Below are 23,667 nucleotides of genomic sequence, written 5' to 3' on the forward strand. Positions count from 1 at the left end.
GACTCTGATCAAAATCACAAAATTACCCATTTGTTTATCACACTGGCCCTTAATATTTCATCCCAAGCAATTTTCTCTTCCTTTCATCTTCTGGAAAGAAGATGAAAACAGAATGATAGTAGAAGTGATTGCTTTTTTTAAAACATTAAACTTATGATTTTATCTGTAGACATATTGATTCGTCACTAACTCGCAATACTTAATTGGAAGACGCGGGTTTGATTTCCGGTGGGAGGCTCATATGGTTCGGATCCTACCTTAAGCTATTAGGTCCATGTCTCATTGAGCCTAGTTACTGAAAGGAACAATAAATACTGTATCAACCAAACAATCAATAACAGTATCTAACTTTCGTTTTTGTTGTTGTAGAACAGCCATTCTCAATGTTTTTTTTTAATTTTAAGAATGTTGTGCGGACCACAGTGCTCTTTCCCTTCCAATGTACTTTTTTTTTTTTTTTTTTTTTTTTTTGTGATTCTCAGTAACAAAGCTCTCTTACCGGAATGGAAGCCTGGAGAAGATCAATCAAACCACGGATGCATGGAAGCAAACCAGAACCACATGGAGACAGGATTAGTTTAGTCCGTTTCGACTCAAATATGTGCCGTTAAAGCACAGTTACCACGATTTCACGATTTCAAGACTCCTTTCCAGGAGTTTTACCGGTTTACATGCTGGTCCCGGTTTTCATTCCTGACTATGTTTTTATCCAATTTTTCTATTTATTCTCATTGCAGCACTTGAAAAGGTTTTTTTTTTTGTTTTGTAGTATCTACTATTACATTATCAGCTAGACATGAAATCTTTTTTATAGTATACTTGAATTTTGCTACAGAAGCGCCACCCCACGGCAAAAAGTTCATTTATAATCTTTGGATCTACCTAGGTAGAATGCGTGGTACTAACCTAACCATTATTAGCGATAGAACCGAGAAGAAAGAAATAAAAACGGCTCGTGCTGGTCATCCACCAGTGACGTAGGGAAGGGGGGGCAGCCCCCCCCCCAAAGAGGTCCGACAATGTACTTTGGTACTTTTATGTTCGTAATTTTTTTATATATTTTTATGTTTATATATTTTTTTGTTTGTAATTTTTCTATGTGTACCTATAACAGCACTTGCCTCCCCCTTCCCAAACACACATCCTGGCTACGCTACTGTCATCCACCGATGGACGTAATGAAAGCAAACCTCCCACCAAAGGTTTCGGTTTGAAAGATTTACCTCTTAAGGTAAATCCTTCTAAAGTGTTCCGGATTTGAACAGCTGAAATATAGTAATCCCACATGAACGTAATGTCTCGTCTCGAAATAGGTCAATATTTCTATTGGAACAGTTCTGTTTCGTCTCGAATCTCGTTACGAAAAATCTGTCTCGTCTCGTGTCGTCTCATGCTCAAGTCTAAACAGTAGTAACTCAGAAATAGTTAATCTCACAAGGGTAGCCCTCAGTGATGATTTTAGGGGTGGACCAGGAGGAAATTCCCCCCTCAAGCTACGAAATACCCTCCCTCCCGAGCCATATTTCCTATTCATCAATGTAGATTCCATGAATGACTACTTTTCACCCTATTGTATTGCATTTTCTTCCCGGGTACATCTGGAGTCATCAAGACTTGAGAAAAAAATGTAGGATTTAAGGATAATTCTTGGATAAAATGCTTTCTGGTGGGTGGGAAGCGCCCTCGGGCGGTAGAAATGAAACACGTAACTTTTAGAACACTACCGTCCGAGGGCGTTACACTCCAGTTTTTTAGCATAATGTTCCCACCAAAAATCATTTTATCCAAGAATTCTCCTTAAGAGCCTGCCTTACCAAAAATAATACAAAATTTACCATTTTTCTTTTGCTTGTTATTCATCAGTGAAAGGAGATAACGAAATGCAAGTCACTACAATCATAAATAATGCTATTCTACAACATAAAATGTGAACCTGAAGAATGTTCAGTGTTGCCATCTATAGAAATTACAGGGTTGCCAGAAAAACAATTTTCCTCAAATCTAAGTTAAAACAGCGAGTAGAGGAACAAACTCAACTGCATTTGGTTATGTATCATATTGTTTTGGTTTCCTGTGAACTACTTTTTAAATAATAGTTGTATTTAGTTTGTAATAAACAAAATAGTTTTAGCATACAGTTATAAAAACTAAATAATAATGTTAATTAAAAAGTAGTTCACAAGAAACCAAAACAACATAATACGTAATCAAATGCAGCTGAGTTCATTCCTCTACTCGGTGTCTTAACTTAGATTTTGGGGAAATTATTTTTCTGGCAACACTGTAATTTCTATGGATTGCAACACTGAACATTCTTCAAATTCATGTTTTTTGTTGTAGAATAGCATTATCTATGATTGTGGTGACTTGCATTTCATTATCTCCTTTCACTGATGAATAATCAAGCAAAAGAATTTCGTATTATTTTTTCGTATTTCGTAAGTAAATTTCGTATTATTTTTAGTAAGGTAGGCTCTGAAATCCTAGATTCCTTTCTCTCAGTAAATAACGATCCTTATCCCTACCTCACTTACCTTTACTAGTAGCTACTGAGTATGAAAATAAACGAGGTTAGAAAAGTTATACCTATGTAGATAAGTATAAACTCAATAACGAAATAAAACTCTATGCAATTAGTTCACGAAATGTGAGAAGCACTTATCACTTACGTTCAGTGGTCGAATTGATTAGTACCAATATGCTTGTATGTAAAATGCTGTTAAACACGTTACCGCATTGCATTGTACATTTTTTATCAATATTATCGCGCTCATTTATTTATTTATTTACTGTATATTACCTACGCGCTAACTGTAATATCGTACGTGTCAACACCTGTTACTGCAGAAGTGATAGCACTACTATTGACGTGTCAAAATATGCATTGTCATAAATAAGAAAATGATAAAACAAATACATTTTTGAATAAATTTACTAAAAACTGGACAGATACCGCATTTTACGGACTATAAAACACACCTTAATTTTAAGGCTATTAAAAAAATACCATAGGAAGAGAGTGTTAGCAACCTTGTGAATCCCCACATTTCATGTTCTTCGCTTCGGTGCAATGCTGTTGTCAGTTGAATCCAATGTTGCCAGATAGAGACAGGTTTCCCGCAGCATCGAATATATGGCTATTTTTAAGACTGGCGGGAATTTTAAATCAAACACTGGACATTTTTATATTAATTTCGAGTATAAGACACAACTGAATCTTTGGGACAATTTTTCGAAGAAAAAAGTGCGTCTTAGAGTCTGTAAAATACGGTAAAATCAAAATTTAAACAAGCAAGAAGGAAAATGAGAGAGAGAGAGAGAGAGAGAGAGAGAGAGAGAGAGAGAGGAATAGAAGAGATTTCAAATAAACGAGTGTGTGCTTAGGCATTACTTCAAATATGGTAGTAGATCACTTTACTCAACACGTATTTAAGTGGGAACCATTTTTATTAGTCAGAATTTTTTGTGGACTACCCTACTGTTCCCTTCGAATCCAAATTTATCATTTTCTTTTTCTTTCTTTTCTTTTCTCTTGTTTGAGTTTATTTTGAAAAAATGAAATCTTTAAGTTTTACGTCCCACGGTTATGCCGGTTAGGCTAAAGGAGACGGTGATGATGAGAGATGAGTGAAATGGTGGAATGAAGAAAGTGGGAGGAAACGGGAGAACCCCGAGAAAACCCACGAGCACGGTGTGAGTTTATTTTGAGTCGTGTGTTGTTGTTCTGCAGAACCCTGTTTCGCAGAAAAGGGTTCAAACTGGTTTTCCATGCTCAGCGTTGCCATTTTATGAAGAACAGAAAAATAATCCAATGTGCGTTTTCCTGTTTCGCAGACTGAGAGATTTAATTTCAATTACGAGATAGACATGTATTAGAGGATAGCAAGAAAGAAAAGAAAAAGAAAAAGATAAAACAAAACATAAATGTATTACAAATATCTCTCTCTTGTTGCAGGTTTGAAAGAACCATGAAGTACAGTGAGACTTTTATCAAATGTAAGAAGAGAACATTCATCACGTATATCTTCGCAAAGAATAAGGGGAACGAAAGAAATTTGTGGTAAATTGACACAGTCAATGTCAAAAAAATTGTCCTTCATATAATACAGTGAAAGCGCTAATAGCAGAGTTCAGGAGGTGAAAAAGGAGCACCGAAGATGAGGAGAGATGTGGAAGATATAAAACAGTAGGGATAATGAAAACTGTATATTGTGTGCACAATATGGTCCTCGCAGACAGACGAATGGTCTGCCACGTATTGTAGAGATCCTAGGAGAAATCGAATTACATCACGTAGTTCACACTTGGCGGGCGCTTCGATTGCGTTCGATATTGTTGCACTCGCTACTCCATAATGCATGAACATTCAGAGTCATGCATATGGCGGATGTGAGATCTTCAATTAACAGATCGGGCTAATTCGCGTTTGTTCATCTCATGTGATTTTTCCTCTGGTGGCTTAACGAAGGTTAGAAAGAATTGTCCTCACACATCTCGTATATAAGGTATTAGAATTGGATTATCCTTATCATTTTTAATTATGTCATTTTGTATTTGCTTGAGATTATCACTCTAACACAACTCAAAATTCGCTTGAATTTCGTTTTTCTTTCTTGTTGTAAGTTCAATCTAAGAGAACTACAAAGGTTTATCTCGAACAGCGTTTCTGGTCTGTGGACCATAGTCTGAGAAACGCTATAGTAGAACTTATATATATATATATAATTGTACAACTGATATGACTTTTGATATATTAATTTGCCACCAGTATGTGACTATCGCTTACTTAACAATTGTGTTAATGTTAACATATTAGTGTGACTTTAACTATCTTTGCAGGTGTCTGTAAAAAAAATAATCAGTTTGCAGGTGTCTGTAAAAAAATCAACCATTGTCCCTTAAGGGACAACTTTATATCCACTTCCAACGTCACAGCGTTGCTGTTATATACAAGATTATGATCTCCTTGGACTTGTGAGTGTTCGTTATGGAGTAAGTATCTTTATATATAGTGTTCGTTTCTCAACCACCTAAAAAAAAAAGCCGACTGACCACGTGGCCAACAATGGAGAAAGAGCTGTCAACATAAAATGATCGGCCATGAAATTGCACGTTCCTATCAGACATCTTCTCTGGAGGGAGAGCGAGTTTTATGATTCTATACTATATACAGTATAAACACACACAAGACAGTATATGAGAGGGGACTGGACTTCTTGTTGTGGTGTATGGTCTACAATTGGAATGGAAAGCGATATATTATAAACAACGTCATAATTTACGTGAAGGATGCAATTCCACGTCAACCGCTAATACTGTTCCTATGTTTTGCCACGGGGAGTTTTTGCTTTATTTAGTATTTTATGGTCGCGCGGACTTAATTTTATTTATATGCCAATAAATTGAGGACATTGAACGAACTAGGTTAATATGATTTAAAAAAAAAAAAAGATATAAGTAACAAAGTATTGTTGTAGGTAAGTTTAAAGTGTAAAATGTAACAAAGTATTGTTGTAGGTTCATTTTAAAGGAACCTCCGTGAAGTTGCCCTCACGCCATAGGAGCACTAATGATCTCTTCTAGTGCAATCGTTAATGCTTCGTAGAGCACTAGCCTCCAACATGAGTGTTTCAATAGTTTGGTAGCTAGAAGCAAAAGACTTTGGGGGAGCTAACTTCACGTCCGATTGCATTAGAAGAAATCATTAGTGCTTTTTGAATTTTGCAGGAATTTGACCCAATTAGTGTTGCCACGAGAGGTGCAACACGAAAGGATACTTTAGGTTGTCTCGTCTCGTGTAAAGCATGTCTCGAAAAGATGTCCGCGTCTCGAATGTTTCTGTCTCGTGGCAACATTAGAGCGGCTGAGACCCCCCCACACAAAAAAGCTGTAATGTCAAGTGGTTAAAATTACAACTTTTAACCAAATTTGGTTTGCTTAAAGAGCACAACACCCAACACGACTACAATCTTCCAACAACGACTGCTTAGTTTCGACTGAACCAGTAATGAATTACTACGACAGGAATATTTGTCAATACCGTTGGTACAGTCGAAAGATAAGCATTTTTCACTTATTCTGAAATCCTTTTTTCAGAACCGCTGGCGTCACTTCGACAGATAAGGAGACTTATGTGACTTTCTGATTTCCAAAGTGGCTTAGATTCGAATAACATCATAAAAAAAAATAAAAGAACTAAATTTCATTGTCAAACCAGTATCCTGTCAAAACTCAGTGTCGAAAAAGGCTAACACGTTTCTGTCTTTGTTCGGAACGAGGAAGAAGATGAAACCATGGTTAGTTACTAATAAAACTGCCATTAAGAAAACTTATACTTCTATAATAGGACTTTTATACATAGAGATCCCCACCAGTCAGGCCCGTAGCCAGCCCAAAAATTTAGGGGGGGGGGCGGTAGAAGTTAGGGGTGGCCCGAACCAATCATATTATACTTCATCACCATATTATAGTTCATTTGCAAGCTTACCGTGAAATTTTATGGGGGCCAGCCAAAGTTTAGGGGAGCCCGGCCCCCTCTTGCCGCCCCCCCGTGGATACGGGCCTGCCACCAGTCCCCAGAATGAAATCTTCTTGAACATTGATCTCGATGAATGCTTTAACATTGTACTTGAATCTGGAACACTATCAAAAAATAATGGAACTTGAATCGATTGAAAAATGGAAATGGAAGCTGTTTGTAAGAATCATTAAAATAAATAAATAAAAATAAAATAAAATAGATATTCTCTGTTCTTTGTAAGTTAGTCCTCATTTGAAATAATAAACAATTGCATACATTTCGAAGACAAATAATTTATTCCGAGTTAATAAATTTTTAAAGAAATTTAAAAAAAAAATGTGTTTGCATTTTCGAGACACGAGACGTATCGTCTCGTTTTCAAGACGAGACAACTAGTCTGTTTTGTCTCGTTACTCGCCTCAAAGTGTTCTGTCTCGTCTCGTGGCAACACTAGACCGAATGAAAAATTCCCTATGTATCCTATTTCTTATGAGAGATTAGTGACATATAGTTGATCATATCTACACTAATAGTGAAGCGCTACCGACACTATTAATATTTCCTAGAAGTACTAACGCTACACTATCGATTGCACTAAGTTTCATCGTTAATGCTTTCTGAGAGGGGCTAACGTGAAGTTAACCCCCTCCAATTTTATTGTTTCTAGCGTCTAGACAATGGAAGCACTAATATTGGCAGGTGATGCTCTAAGAAGCACTAACGATTACACTAGAAGAGGTCATTAGTGCTCCTATGTCGGGACAAGTCCAGGATTTTTTTTTAAAGCATGTGAGTGAGTTTTGTTTCACACGTTGTGAAATTACGATCTACGTCGGAATTATGCGAACTCAATAATGCAGTTAGACGTAGTATGTTCTACTGTATAGTTTGTGTTGTAATAAGGCAATAAGGTCTAAAGTAGAGCATATTCCTTTCTTGGGACGTTGAAGCTACATCAAAAAGGCATTTCTGGCTATCTCTTAACCGTTTTTGGTATTTGAATATTAATATTCAAACGAGAAGCAGTAGTAGACCTAAATTTCTACATGTTCGTATATAATAGGATGAAGATGGAAAATGAAATAAATTGAAATTTTAATTTAATATCCCACGAGTATACCTTTTAGGCTAAGGGGACAGGGTAGAGATGGAATATATTCTTGGGATACTTAAAGCTGCTTTACACATAGGGTGCCGTGCCGGACCATTCGCACATACCAGCCGTCTCGCTATTGCTTTCTACATCATTTCCCAAGATGGTTTCCAAGGAGGGTCAACTATAACTTCGTGCCGTTTCGAGTACTCCGAGGAAAGCCGAAGCATCGCGGCCGTCGAGAAGCGACCAGGGTAGTTTCTCTTCAATGTGGCCTCTCGGGGCAAGGGACGGAAACCGCACAGGCACAACACGTCATGTGTGAATTGAAAAAGACAATCGAATGAAGTTTCAATGTCGAAGTCTGAAAAGAAACTTCGTAGACCACGGCACGACATGGGAAAAGCATATTATGTGTGAATTAGCGTTTAGTCGATTGCAGAAAACAGCTTCTAGCTATTTATGACCCTTTTTGCAGTAAGTCGGTCAACGTTAAAAACCGGAAATAATTTATTTCTACCACTTCCGGTTTGAATAGAGGTTTAACAGAGTAGACAGAACTTACCGTTGAGACACTGAATCGAATACAGAAAACAACTTGTCACTGTCTTTAGCTGGTTTGGAGTTTTACCACCCCTTTCAGCACCGAGGCTAAATTAAACTTCTATGTACAGCTCAACGTGGAATCCAAACCACATGAGCTCTCAGTGGAAATCGAATCCGTTTCTCCTGCATCCAAGACGTGTATGCTAACTATATTGCTACAAAGGAGCTCGTTAGTCACTATCTGTTACCGATCTTGCTCTGTGATGAACAACGTTCAAATTGGAAATGGTTAATTTCTACCACTTCCGGTTTGAATGAGGAGTAGATGTAATGTGTTGTTGGATTCGATTCCAGAAAACTGTTTACCTGTATTTCTTACTATTGTCGCTGTCTATTGAAACCGGAGGTAGTAGTGAATTTGTACCATTTTCAGACAGATCCTATAGTAGAGAAATACGGGTAAAAATGGTATCTTTTCTTCATATGCTGAAAAAAGAAACGCTTATCCCTGTCTGTTACCATTTTTCGCATGCTTAATTGATTGCAGAAAAACCGGTGTTTGCTATTAAAGTTTTCAATTTATAGCGATCACGTTTCCGATGAATGGATTGACTCGCATCATCGAATTTGATTTTTAATTTTTGACACTGTACATCCTGGGCAAAATTGATGGTGATCCACCAAGTACAGTTCTTTAGATTTTTTGTGTCCTGGACAGACGGACAAACTTCTTTTTGTCTTTTGGACAGACGAAGGAGTAGTAGAAAATGGATCGATCTGGAACAGACCTGGCTCAGACCTGGCTCAACCTAGGACAACTCACAAGCCACTGAGAAAATGACCACCTTGCACCGTGAGACCACGGCCTTTTACGACCTCCATTTTAGGGGTGAATTCGTTCCCTTTTATGAGCACTTTTAAGGGGGTGACCTCGTTCTCTTTTACGACCTCCATTTTAGGGGGTGAACTCATTCCCTTTTATGAGCCCTTATTTTAATATAGCAGAAATTACGAACACATAGAAGAGAAGATAACACATAACACTACGTAACATACAGCAGAACAGATAATACATAGCACAGCTAATAAAAGAACATGGCTTATTTTCCAACCCCTATTTTACCATAGCAGAAATTACACTGAGATTATGAACACACAGCAGAACAGATAATACATAGCACAGCTAATAAAAGAACATGGCTTATTTTCCAACCCCTATTTTAACATAGCAGAAATTACACACGGTCTTTTACGACTTCCATTTTAGGGGGTGTATTCATTCCCTTTTATGAGCATATTTTTCAACCCCTATTATAACATAGCACATCAGACAGAGCCAGGGGTGAACTCGTTCTCTTTTATGAGCACATTTTTTCAACCCCTTAGCATCAGACTACATAGCACATCAGACAGAGACTACGAAACATAGCAGGGGGTGAACATAACGAACATAGCAGAGAATAGGGGTGGACTCGATTACGAACACACAGCAGAACAGATAATACATAGCACAGCTAATAAAAGAACATGGCTTATTTTCCAACCCCTATTTTAACATGACATGAAGATTAGATAACACATAAGAGTACATAACACAACAAGGGTGTACTCGTTTCCAACCCCTATTCTGAACATAGCAGATAACACATAGAAGAGCAGATAACACATAGCACTATTTTAACATAGTAGGTAACATAAGATTACGAACACATATAAGAGCAGAAGACTACATAACATAGCAGGCCTCCATTTTAGGGGTGAACTCGTTTTCAACCCCTATTTTAACATAACAGAAATGACATAAGAATACTTAACTCATTCCAACCCTTATTTTAACATAAGGAGCAAAGATTACAATCGAACACCCACGGTCTACAGATAATCATTTTAGAGGGTGTATTCATTCATTCTCTTTGATGACCATTTTTTCCACCCCTAATGAAATTACAGATAATACATAAGATTCGTTCTCTTTTACGACCTCCATTTTAGAGGGTCAACTCGTTCCCTTTTATGATTACTTTTTCAACCCCTATTTGACCATTTTAACATAGCAGAAATGACATAAGCATGTCCTCAAACTACTGACCATCGTGAACAAAGGTCAAACTCGAAAACGAAACAACATATCGAGGTGCTGTTTCCACATTTAGCAATTGGTCATCAAAAAAGTACTGACCATCAAGGTCAAAGGTCAAAACTCGAAAACGGAGCCACATACTCAGGTGCTGTTTCCAAATCTAGTAATAGGTCATCAACTAGTGCAAGTTCCAAAATTTGTGGCCATCGAGGTCAAAGGTCAAAATACTTAAAACCTAATTACTCGAAAATGGATCCACATATTGAGGTGGTGTTTCCACATTGAGTAATAGGTCATCAGGTACCACAAGTTCCAAAATAGTGGTCATCGAGGTCAAAGGTCAAAATACTTAAAATCCAATAACTCGAAAACGAAGCAACGTATTGAGGTGCTGTTTCCAAATCTAGTAATAGGTCATCAACTAGTGCAAGTTCCAAAATAGTGGTCATCGAGGTCAAAGGTCAAAATACTTAAAACCCAATAACTCAAAAACGAAGCAACGTATTGAGGTGTTGTTGTCAAATCTAGTAACTGGTCATCATCTACTACAAGTTTCAAAATAATGACCATCGAGGTCAAAGGTCAAAGTACTTAAAACCCAATAACTCAGAAATGGATCCACATATTGAGGTGCTGTTTCCAAATCTAGTAACTGGTCATCAACTACTACAAGTTCCAAAATAATGATCATCGAGGTCAAAGGTCAACATACTTAAAACCTAATAACACGAAAACTGAGCCACATATTGAGATGCTGTTTTCAAATCTAGTAACTGGTCATCATCTACTACAAGTTCCAAAAATAATGACCATCGAGGTCAAAGGTCAAAGTACTTAAAACCTAATTACTCGGAAATGGATCCACATATTGAGGTGCTGTTTCCAAATCTAGTAACTGGTCACCAACTACTACAAGTTCCAAAATAATGATCATCGAGGTCAAAGGTTAACATACTTAAAAACTAATAACACGAAAACTGAGCCACATATTGAGGTGCTGTTTCCAAATCTAGTAACTGGTCATCAAATGCTACAAGTTCCAAAATAATGATCATCGAGGTCAAAGGTCAAAACTCGAAAATGGATCCACATACTGAGGTGCTGTTTCCACATTTAGTAATCGACCACCAACTACTACATGTTCCAAAATAGTGACCATCGAGTTCAAAGGCCCAAATACTTAAAACCAAATAACTCTTAAATGGATCCACATATTGAGGTGCTATTGTCACATTTAGTAATTGGTCATCAACCACTGCAAGTTCCAAAAAAATAATGAACGCCCAATGAACCAATGAATGCGAATAACTCTTAAACAGAGCAACGTTTTGAGGTGCTGTTTCCAAATCTAGGAATACGTCATCAACTACTACATGTTCTGAAAACACTGACCATGGAGGTTAAAGGTCAAATATTTAAGCCTTAATAACTTTAAACAAAACATGTGTGACCTATTCAATTTTGTACCAAGCAGAGAGAAGTGAAGAATGAAAAAATATGACTGGCTTACTTCGAGAAAGAAAGCAACGATATACATTTTAACTAGCTGCGTATTTTAAATCATTTTGTACTATTTAAATAAACAATCGGATAAATTTAACCGGCTCAGAAGTTCAATACTATTTTGTACTCTTGAGTGAGCTTTCCAAGGACCATTTTTTAAACTAACTCAGAATTTCATTTCATTTTGTAATACTCAAATTTGGATGGAGTGTTTAGTTTTGTACGAACCAGAAACATTTGATTGGATTATTTCCTTATGTACCAACTGGAAAAAGTGAAGGGCCATTATTCAAATAAACAAAGGAATAGCAGAAAAAAGAAGTGAAGTATGAATAAAATTTAGGTGGATTATTTTCTTTTGTACCAACTGGAAAAGAGAAGAAGAGCTACTTTAACTAGCTCATTATGTACTGTTTAAAGAAACGAAAATTGACTATTTAACTAGCTCAGAATTTATGTAAGAATAATTTCGATGTTCTACTTTTTATACCAACGAGAAAAAATAAACTAGCTGAATATACGAAAGAATAAATTTAAGTGACCTATTCAATTTTGTACCAATGAGAAATGGCATTGTACCATTTTGGAGTATTCAAATAGACAAAGGACTTATAATTTGTGTCAACTCTAAAATCAATTAAACGAAGTAATGCGTTTGAAAAACCGAAGTTGAGTATTTTATACCATTTTGTATTATTTCAACAAACAAAAGAAAAAGCAAAAAGGACCATTTTAAACTATTTAAATAAACGAAGGCATAAACATGAGTGAGACCAGAGAAAAACCGAAGAAGGTCCATTTTAACTAACTGAGAATTTCTGTACCTTTTTGTACTATTTAAACAAACGAAGGGATAAATTTGAGTGACCTGTTTTTTTGTACTAACCAGAAAAATCGAAGAAGGTACCTTTATACTAGCTCAATGAACGAAAGAACAAATTTGGGTGTTCTACTTTTCCATTTTAACTTGCTGAGCATTTTATACCATTTTGTACTACTTAAATAAACGAAAGAAAAAGCGAAAAAAGACCTTTTTAACTAGCGCAGAATTTCTGTAACGCAAAAAATAATTTGGATGGAGTAACAAGAAAGAAAGCAAATATATGCCATATTAACTATTTAAATAAACGAAGGGATAAATATAAGTGATCTATTCCATTTTGTACCAAGGAGAAATGTCATTTTTATCTAACTAGAATTTCTAGTGCATGTTGTATTATTTAAACAAAACGAAGGGCTAAATTTGAGAAAGCGAACATGAACCATTTTACTCAAAATTTGGATGGAGTATTTAGCTTTGTATGAACCAGAAAAAAAATGTAAAGAAGAACCATTTTAACTAACTCAGATCTTTATACCATTCTGTACTATTCTTTGTACCAATCAGAAGAAAATCAAAGAAGGGTTATTTTAACTAGCCAAGCAGAAAAAAGGAAAGAATTAACACTTTGTACTAACCAGAAAAGGAGAAGAAGGATCAGCATTCTATACTTTTTATGCCATTTATTCGGGTGTCCTATATCGTTTTTTACCAACGAGAACCATTTTTAATTGACTTAGAATTTTATACCTTTTTGAAAAATTTGTATCAAATCGAAAAAAGCAAGGAAATATCATTTTAAATAGCTCAGCATGTTATAGCTTTTTGTGTTTTTGGTCTACCCAATTTAAACAAACAAAAGAATAAATTTGTGTGACCTATTCACTTTTATAGCAAGCAGAAAAAGGAAAGAAAAATTTGAGTGGCTTAAGCAAAGAAGGTCAATGGTAACTAGCCTATTGAAGAATGAATAAATTTTGTTTGCAATTAAAAAAGCGGAGAAGGTCTACTTTCTATACCAAGCATAGAAAAACAAATTTGTTTGAGCTATTCACTTTTATAGCAAGCAGAAAAAGCATGAAAAAAAAGGGAAGAAGGTTCATTATAACAAGCTAGGTATTTTTGTACCATTTTGTATTACGGGTGGTCTATTTCATTTTTGTAACAATCAGAAGAAAACAGCTCAGAATGTTATACCTTTGTGATGTTATATGTTTGTGTCATCAGAGAACAATTTAAATTGACTCTCACTGACAATTCAGTTGCCAGAGTCCAATGTTACTTATCTATTAAATTCTTAATACTACAGTACTACAAATTGATCCAGTTAACAGTTCAAGTTCTTTTATTCTTACACAATCAAATGCATATGCTACAGTGAGCTCATTGCATTTATGTATTTTATTATAATGGAATATAAGTTTATGGAGTATATGTGGAAATAATAGAACATACATCATGATGTTATATTGCCTTGAAACATATTATTAAACACGGAGAATGCATAGAATGTTTTTATTGTAGATATATAAAATTATTTATTTGATTTGTTTTTGCTGAAGAGCAGAAAAAATGACTAGCATGGAAATTGTTTATGTTTCACCTAGAGAAAAAGAAATTCAGCGTGAAAACGAGAAACCTATACTGTTAATCCAGCCGTCTGACCCCGATTTGCCAGATGAATTACGTGATAAAGTGAGAATCATATATCCAACACAAGAAATAGAAGAAGTGTATTATTTTAGACGCTATAATAGATATAATGATGAAATACTCCCGGAAAGTGATGATGACAGTGTTTCAAATATTACCTGTTTTGAACTGGAAGCTAATGAGTGCGAGTGTACTAGTGAAAGTATTAGTCATACATGTGTTATACAATTATTTAATGAGTATACACCAAATTCAGTATTATTATGTGAAGCATGTTCTAAACATAATGAGAATGAAAAAGATCACAACTGTTTGCTGCAGTATGATTACGAATTATTACAAAAGGTGTGGACGATCTTAATTAAACGTGAAATGAGAGAGAAAATCTATAAACTTTATATAGAGAAGCATTTTAAAGGTTGCAATATTAAGAACACTTATACTTTGGAGAAAAAATTTAATCTGGTATATGAATACATTACAGAGTGTGATTATTATATCAACAAAATAGTAGAAATGTTTTTAGAGAAAGATAAACAATTATTTAATTCTGTAAATTAACACTGAGCCCACTGTAGCATATGCATTTGATTGTGTAAGAATAGAAGAACTTGAACTGTTAACTGGATCAATTTGTAGTATTGTAATATTACAAACATTGGACTCTGGCAACTGACTGCAATTTAAATTGTTCTCTGGATGACACAAAAATAATACAAAATGTAGCATCACAAAGGTATAAGATTCTGAGCTTTTCTTCTGATTGTTACAAAAATGAAATAGACCATCCGTAATACAAAATGTTATAATGAACCTTCTTCCCTTTTTTTTCATGCTTTTTCTGCTTGCTATAAAAGTGAATAGCTCAAACAAATTTGTTTTTCTATGCTTGGTATAGAAAGTAGACCTTCTCCGCTTTTTTAATTGCAAACAAAATTTATTCATTCTTCAATAGGCTAGTTACCATTGACCTTCTTTGCTTAAGCCACTCAAATTTTTCTTTCCTTTTTCTGCTTGCTATAAAAGTGAATAGGTCACACAAATTTATTCTTTTGTTTGTTTAAATTGGGTAGACCAAAAACACAAAAAGCTATAACATGCTGAGCTATTTAAAATGATATTTCCTTGCTTTTTTCGATTTGATACAAATTTTTCAAAAAGGTATAAAATTCTAAGTCAATTAAAAATGGTTCTCGTTGGTAAAAAACGATATAGGACACCCGAATAAATGGCATAAAAAGTATAGAATGCTGATCCTTCTTCTCCTTTTCTGGTTAGTACAAAGTGTTAATTCTTTCCTTTTTTCTGCTTGGCTAGTTAAAATAACCCTTCTTTGATTTTCTTCTGATTGGTACAAAGAATAGTACAGAATGGTATAAAGATCTGAGTTAGTTAAAATGGTTCTTCTTTACATTTTTTTTCTGGTTCATACAAAGCTAAATACTCCATCCAAATTTTGAGTAAAATGGTTCATGTTCGCTTTCTCAAATTTAGCCCTTCGTTTTGTTTAAATAATACAACATGCACTAGAAATTCTAGTTAGATAAAAATGACATTTCTCCTTGGTACAAAATGGAATAGATCACTTATATTTATCCCTTCGTTTATTTAAATAGTTAATATGGCATATATTTGCTTTCTTTCTTGTTACTCCATCCAAATTATTTTTTGCGTTACAGAAATTCTGCGCTAGTTAAAAAGGTCTTTTTTCGCTTTTTCTTTCGTTTATTTAAGTAGTACAAAATGGTATAAAATGCTCAGCAAGTTAAAATGGAAAAGTAGAACACCCAAATTTGTTCTTTCGTTCATTGAGCTAGTATAAAGGTACCTTCTTCGATTTTTCTGGTTAGTACAAAAAACAGGTCACTCAAATTTATCCCTTCGTTTGTTTAAATAGTACAAAAAGGTACAGAAATTCTCAGTTAGTTAAAATGGACCTTCTTCGGTTTTTCTCTGGTCTCACTCATGTTTATGCCTTCGTTTATTTAAATAGTTTAAAATGGTCCTTTTTGCTTTTTCTTTTGTTTGTTGAAATAATACAAAATGGTATAAAATACTCAACTTCGGTTTTTCAAACGCATTACTTCGTTTAATTGATTTTAGAGTTGACACAAATTATAAGTCCTTTGTCTATTTGAATACTCCAAAATGGTACAATGCCATTTCTCATTGGTACAAAATTGAATAGGTCACTTAAATTTATTCTTTCGTATATTCAGCTAGTTTATTTTTTCTCGTTGGTATAAAAAGTAGAACATCGAAATTATTCTTACATAAATTCTGAGCTAGTTAAATAGTCAATTTTCGTTTCTTTAAACAGTACATAATGAGCTAGTTAAAGTAGCTCTTCTTCTCTTTTCCAGTTGGTACAAAAGAAAATAATCCACCTAAATTTTATTCATACTTCACTTCTTTTTTCTGCTATTCCTTTGTTTATTTGAATAATGGCCCTTCACTTTTTCCAGTTGGTACATAAGGAAATAATCCAATCAAATGTTTCTGGTTCGTACAAAACTAAACACTCCATCCAAATTTGAGTATTACAAAATGAAATGAAATTCTGAGTTAGTTTAAAAAATGGTCCTTGGAAAGCTCACTCAAGAGTACAAAATAGTATTGAACTTCTGAGCCGGTTAAATTTATCCGATTGTTTATTTAAATAGTACAAAATGATTTAAAATACGCAGCTAGTTAAAATGTATATCGTTGCTTTCTTTCTCGAAGTAAGCCAGTCATATTTTTTCATTCTTCACTTCTCTCTGCTTGGTACAAAATTGAATAGGTCACACATGTTTTGTTTAAAGTTATTAAGGCTTAAATATTTGACCTTTAACCTCCATGGTCAGTGTTTTCAGAACATGTAGTAGTTGATGACGTATTCCTAGATTTGGAAACAGCACCTCAAAACGTTGCTCTGTTTAAGAGTTATTCGCATTCATTGGTTCATTGGGCGTTCATTATTTTTTTGGAACTTGCAGTGGTTGATGACCAATTACTAAATGTGACAATAGCACCTCAATATGTGGATCCATTTAAGAGTTATTTGGTTTTAAGTATTTGGGCCTTTGAACTCGATGGTCACTATTTTGGAACATGTAGTAGTTGGTGGTCGATTACTAAATGTGGAAACAGCACCTCAGTATGTGGATCCATTTTCGAGTTTTGACCTTTGACCTCGATGATCATTATTTTGGAACTTGTAGCATTTGATGACCAGTTACTAGATTTGGAAACAGCACCTCAATATGTGGCTCAGTTTTCGTGTTATTAGTTTTTAAGTATGTTAACCTTTGACCTCGATGATCATTATTTTGGAACTTGTAGTAGTTGGTGACCAGTTACTAGATTTGGAAACAGCACCTCAATATGTGGATCCATTTCCGAGTAATTAGGTTTTAAGTACTTTGACCTTTGACCTCGATGGTCATTATTTTTGGAACTTGTAGTAGATGATGACCAGTTACTAGATTTGAAAACAGCATCTCAATATGTGGCTCAGTTTTCGTGTTATTAGGTTTTAAGTATGTTGACCTTTGACCTCGATGATCATTATTTTGGAACTTGTAGTAGTTGATGACCAGTTACTAGATTTGGAAACAGCACCTCAATATGTGGATCCATTTCTGAGTTATTGGGTTTTAAGTACTTTGACCTTTGACCTCGATGGTCATTATTTTGAAACTTGTAGTAGATGATGACCAGTTACTAGATTTGACAACAACACCTCAATACGTTGCTTCGTTTTTGAGTTATTGGGTTTTAAGTATTTTGACCTTTGACCTCGATGACCACTATTTTGGAACTTGCACTAGTTGATGACCTATTACTAGATTTGGAAACAGCACCTCAATACGTTGCTTCGTTTTCGAGTTATTGGATTTTAAGTATTTTGACCTTTGACCTCGATGACCACTATTTTGGAACTTGTGGTACCTGATGACCTATTACTCAATGTGGAAACACCACCTCAATATGTGGATCCATTTTCGAGTAATTAGGTTTTAAGTATTTTGACCTTTGACCTCGATGGCCACAAATTTTGGAACTTGCACTAGTTGATGACCTATTACTAGATTTGGAAACAGCACCTGAGTATGTGGCTCCGTTTTCGAGTTTTGACCTTTGACCTTGATGGTCAGTACTTTTTTGATGACCAATTGCTAAATGTGGAAACAGCACCTCGATATGTTGTTTCGTTTTCGAGTTTGACCTTTGTTCACGATGGTCAGTAGTTTGAGGACATGCTTATGTCATTTCTGCTATGTTAAAATGGTCAAATAGGGGTTGAAAAAGTAATCATAAAAGGGAACGAGTTGACCCTCTAAAATGGAGGTCGTAAAAGAGAACGAATCTTATGTATTATCTGTAATTTCATTAGGGGTGGAAAAAATGGTCATCAAAGAGAATGAATGAATACACCCTCTAAAATGATTATCTGTAGACCGTGGGTGTTCGATTGTAATCTTTGCTCCTTATGTTAAAATAAGGGTTGGAATGAGTTAAGTATTCTTATGTCATTTCTGTTATGTTAAAATAGGGGTTGAAAACGAGTTCACCCCTAAAATGGAGGCCTGCTATGTTATGTAGTCTTCTGCTCTTATATGTGTTCGTAATCTTATGTTACCTACTATGTTAAAATAGTGCTATGTGTTATCTGCTCTTCTATGTGTTATCTGCTATGTTCAGAATAGGGGTTGGAAACGAGTACACCCTTGTTGTGTTATGTACTCTTATGTGTTATCTAATCTTCATGTCATGTTAAAATAGGGGTTGGAAAATAAGCCATGTTCTTTTATTAGCTGTGCTATGTATTATCTGTTCTGCTGTGTGTTCGTAATCGAGTCCACCCCTATTCTCTGCTATGTTCGTTATGTTCACCCCCTGCTATGTTTCGTAGTCTCTGTCTGATGTGCTATGTAGTCTGATGCTAAGGGGTTGAAAAAATGTGCTCATAAAAGAGAACGAGTTCACCCCTGGCTCTGTCTGATGTGCTATGTTATAATAGGGGTTGAAAAATATGCTCATAAAAGGGAATGAATACACCCCCTAAAATGGAAGTCGTAAAAGACCGTGTGTAATTTCTGCTATGTTAAAATAGGGGTTGGAAAATAAGCCATGTTCTTTTATTAGCTGTGCTATGTATTATCTGTTCTGCTGTGTGTTCATAATCTCAGTGTAATTTCTGCTATGGTAAAATAGGGGTTGGAAAATAAGCCATGTTCTTTTATTAGCTGTGCTATGTATTATCTGTTCTGCTGTATGTTACGTAGTGTTATGTGTTATCTTCTCTTCTATGTGTTCGTAATTTCTGCTATATTAAAATAAGGGCTCATAAAAGGGAATGAGTTCACCCCCTAAAATGGAGGTCGTAAAAGAGAACGAGGTCACCCCCTTAAAAGTGCTCATAAAAGGGAACGAATTCACCCCTAAAATGGAGGTCGTAAAAGGCCGTGGTCTCACGGTGCAAGGTGGTCATTTTCTCAGTGGCTTGTGAGTTGTCCTAGGTTGAGCCAGGTCTGAGCCAGGTCTGTTCCAGATCGATCCATTTTCTACTACTCGAAGGTACAGAAATAAAAAGAGGGTAAATATACGAGCGAGGTTAGATAAGTTTCTGGCCTCGGAGTGAACACCAGGTACACAGTGATAGCATTTTATTCAACATAGTTACCATGTAGGTTGACATACTTAATACAATGATCCTGGAGCAATTCTATCTCATGATAATAAAACATTTTGTCTTGTGCTGCAAACCATACCTTTGCAGCTTCTATGACGTCATTAGTGTCTCTAAATTCAGCCCCTTTCAAGTGGGTCTTAAGTTTTGGGAAAAGATAATAATCTGATGGGGCAGATCTGGATAATAGGGGGTGGCCAATGATATTAAACTTCAGTTTACACAGTTTGTGCATTGCGATAGCTGCTTTGTGGCAATGAGCAGTGTCTTGCGTGAGAGCGATGTATTTGGACGTTTTTCCTCGCCTCTTTTTTCCTCCAATGCGATATGCAATTTTTTCCAGCAGGTTCACATATCTTTCAGCATTCAATGTAGTACTTTTTTAAAATTATTTTTAGATATTCCCTCAGAGTTACCCCCACACAATCCCAAAAAATGACACCCATCACTTTCCCAACGGTTTTTTCTCTGCGACATTTTTTTCGGCCTTGGTGACCCACTATGACACCACTGCATAGACTGAGTTTTGGTATCGGAACCATAACACATATAATTGCGTTTCTTCAACAGTAAAAATTTGTTTAATAAAGTAGGAAGCATTCACTGGAAAACCGCGCAAGAAACACATTCTGTGCACAGTCCCGTCTTGTCCGCTTCTGATCAGCTGTGAGCTGTGTCCACACTGATCCTAGAGTCTCCGAAATACGTGAAAGACCAGTTCGCTTATCTGCAAGAATCATGTCGTGCACACGATCCAGTTTCCACGGTCACCATTGTTTTAGGTCTTCCCAGGGCCGTAACTTGTGTGGGGGAAGAGGGGCAACTTCCCCCCAGGGAAGCTCCCCGCCCTTCGAAAGGAGCCCATTTTAAGACAAAATTTTCTTACTCCACATAAGATACGAACATGAAATTATAAATGCAGCATTGAACAGGTTCTCTACATTACATAAACAAAGCAGCACACAAAATATAAATAAAATAAAAATGAGTCGTGAGCCCTTTTCAGTAAAATGTATCTACTATTAGGGGCCCTAGAAATAATATTTATTCATATGACTTTTAGATTTGTCAATATTATCCCCGCAATTAATTTGTCATGTATGGAACGGGCCTAAGAGCGTAACTAACGGCCCCGCAGATGTTGCCGTGCTGGTCCCACAGGCTCCGGGGGGGCCATAAAGAGTAAAAGAAAGATGGAAAGAGGGGGCCTAAGAATTAGAAAAAAAAAACAACTTTTTCTAAGAGCCCAAATACGCGTATAATTCTTGCCACCCCCACCCCCCAGAAAAAATCTAAGTTACGGCGCTGGGTCTTCCACATTTCTCCTCATCTTCGGTGCTCCTCCTGCCCCTCCTGAACTCTACTATCCACAATTTCACTGTGCTATATAAAGGACAGTCATTGGTCATTGTCTGTGTCAATTCATCAAAAATTGCCTTTGCTCTCATATTCTTTGTGAAGATGTATTTGATGACTATTCTCTTCTCACATTTGGTAAAAGTCACAATATACTCCGTTAATGGCACGTCAAACCTGCAACAAAAGAGAAGTATTTGAAATGCATTTTGTAAAACATCCTCTAAAATATAGTTACATAACATACTATAAGTATTTTGAAATATGAGTTCATATTTCTGTGTTAGGTCGGAAAGTTATCTAAGCTCCCTCGTATATGAAGGAGGTTTCATAAGCCCCTTAAAAAACTTGGACTCCCTAAAAAATCATTTTTCTATCAAATTTCGTGTTCTATTTTCGGATCCTTTACTGCACTGGATTAGTCTCTATATAAACCATTGGTTCCTTAGGAAGCCATTGTGGCTCAGCGGTATCACCTGGTGAGAGAATTCCTTGGTTTGATCCCAGACCATACGAGCTAGTGGTGGACAACAACGTGTCTATGGGTTTTCTCCCGTTTCTCCCCATATTATTAGTTCATTAATTGCCTTCCAAATAATTCACTTTGATTAACCATCCCTCTCCTTTAGCCTAAAGGGCATAATCATGAGAAGTTAACCCTACAATGCATATTGTATCATATTTGATACAAAATAAATTATGGCTAGTATTAGTGTTCAGGTCGTGAGCTGTATCACAAATAGATATTGTATCATATCTGATATTTCTCCTGAGCACATAGTTCACCATATATCAGGTAGATGTCAGGAAAATATTGCTTCAGTACAGAGAGAAAGAAGTCGTGCGTGTGCTTAGCGAAGGTGAGAATAGAAGAGTTTATGGGTCGTCTACTCTGAAGGACAAAGAATAGTTTCGAAGTTGCAAAAATTCCAAGTTCATTAAGTAAGTTTCCTAATTGTTTTTACGTATGCTATAATTTGATTTTGTACGAGAGAGGAACATGAACTGTTGATGCATAATGTATCATAAGTGATACAAAGTATTTTTATCTTGTAGCACGAAAAATTACTTTAGGACATTTTTCTATTCGGATATTAATTAGAATAGTCTTATCACATGCCTCTATATTATTTCACTTAAATAAAAAAAAAGTCATGCACTGCAGAGTTAAACTAAAAAGTCATATATAATTTACTTCATCAGCAATTTATACAAGAATGTAGAAGACACATTCATTTCATTACTTACAAAATATTCTTGTTATATTTTAACCCTAGAGTGCCTAGAGGGTATATGTTGAAAGAGTGCATGATGCTTTCCAATACAGATCAGTTTCCCAACTCCTCCTCCACTAGAATATATATATATATATATATATATATATATATATATATATATATATATATATATATATATATATATATATATATATATATATATATATTTTCTAGTCTTTCTTTTTTATTTCTTTCTTCTGGAATTTTGCCTTTCTAGAGTTCTTATTTCATAAACAATAATAATATGCAGGAAGCGCTGCTTTTCTTTCTACCCTTTTTTTTCTTCGTTGTTTGCCTTAAAGCCACCTAAGCATAGAATTTATGATGACTATACATTAAGGGTTATCCAAAGATTAATGTTTTGCAATAGAGTTGGCTAAAAGATTAATTACTATGATGCCACTGCAGTTCTTCTTTAAAAAAAATGAAGCAAACTTTAAAAAAAGAAAGAAATCTTTCTCAATTCTCTGCTAATCTTACGCCAGGCTTTCTTTCCACTTGTTTTGACATGAAGAACAAGCTCTTTCTTTCTTTATAATCTATCATCCATTCTGTTCCTCTTCTTTCTTCGTGAGGATCCTTGCTGATGGCCTGCCTCACAATAAAATCACGTAATATACTGTGTATATATACGCATACATATATAGTATATACGGTGGTATATGTAGAAGAAACATGGGATTTAGACATGATGAGCTGAATTTCAACTGATGATTTCATTGTAAGAGAGGAGAGGAACATTGTAAAAGGAAATAAAATCGAAGGAATATGTTTATTAGGTAATTTCCATACACACACACACAACCTTATAGACACCTGATCTCTGTATTAGCTAATCCCTCCTCGTAGATCTACTGGTCAGGCACGGATTGGCGTCTATACTGAGTACGGTGTTCCCTAGGGCACCATATTTGGTCCTTTCTCTCTATCCTTTTATCGTATACTATAAATTTATTTATTATTCTAAGAATTTCCCGTGTGGGTGTTTCTGTATTACATATTGGAATAAACACTTTCCTTTTCGACTGATCTTGCTGTGTAAAAGTGTATTGAACAATGGCATTTTGTGTAGACGTGACTGAATGCTATATCCATCTTCAGCAATATAGTTGTTGCAATTTACAATAAACCTCCGTGAAGACAGC

The 23,667-nt window shown here is 35.5% G+C and overlaps 1 long non-coding RNA gene across 1 annotated transcript in view; it reads left to right on the plus strand.

Moving 5' to 3' along the window:
- Positions 1-4,058, plus strand: part of LOC145683529 (uncharacterized) — a 29,494-nt gene extending 25,436 nt beyond the window's left edge. The window contains exon 2 of the long non-coding RNA XR_014131136.1: positions 3,956-4,058. This is a non-coding gene — a long non-coding RNA (uncharacterized LOC145683529). The remainder of the gene's footprint in view (positions 1-3,955) is intronic.
- The last annotated feature ends 19,609 nt before the right edge of the window (positions 4,059-23,667 follow it).

Source organism: Thermobia domestica, chromosome 4, assembly GCF_964235325.1.
Source record: "Thermobia domestica chromosome 4, izTheDome1.hap1.1, whole genome shotgun sequence".
In the NCBI taxonomy this organism is placed as follows: domain Eukaryota; kingdom Metazoa; phylum Arthropoda; class Insecta; order Zygentoma; family Lepismatidae; genus Thermobia; species Thermobia domestica.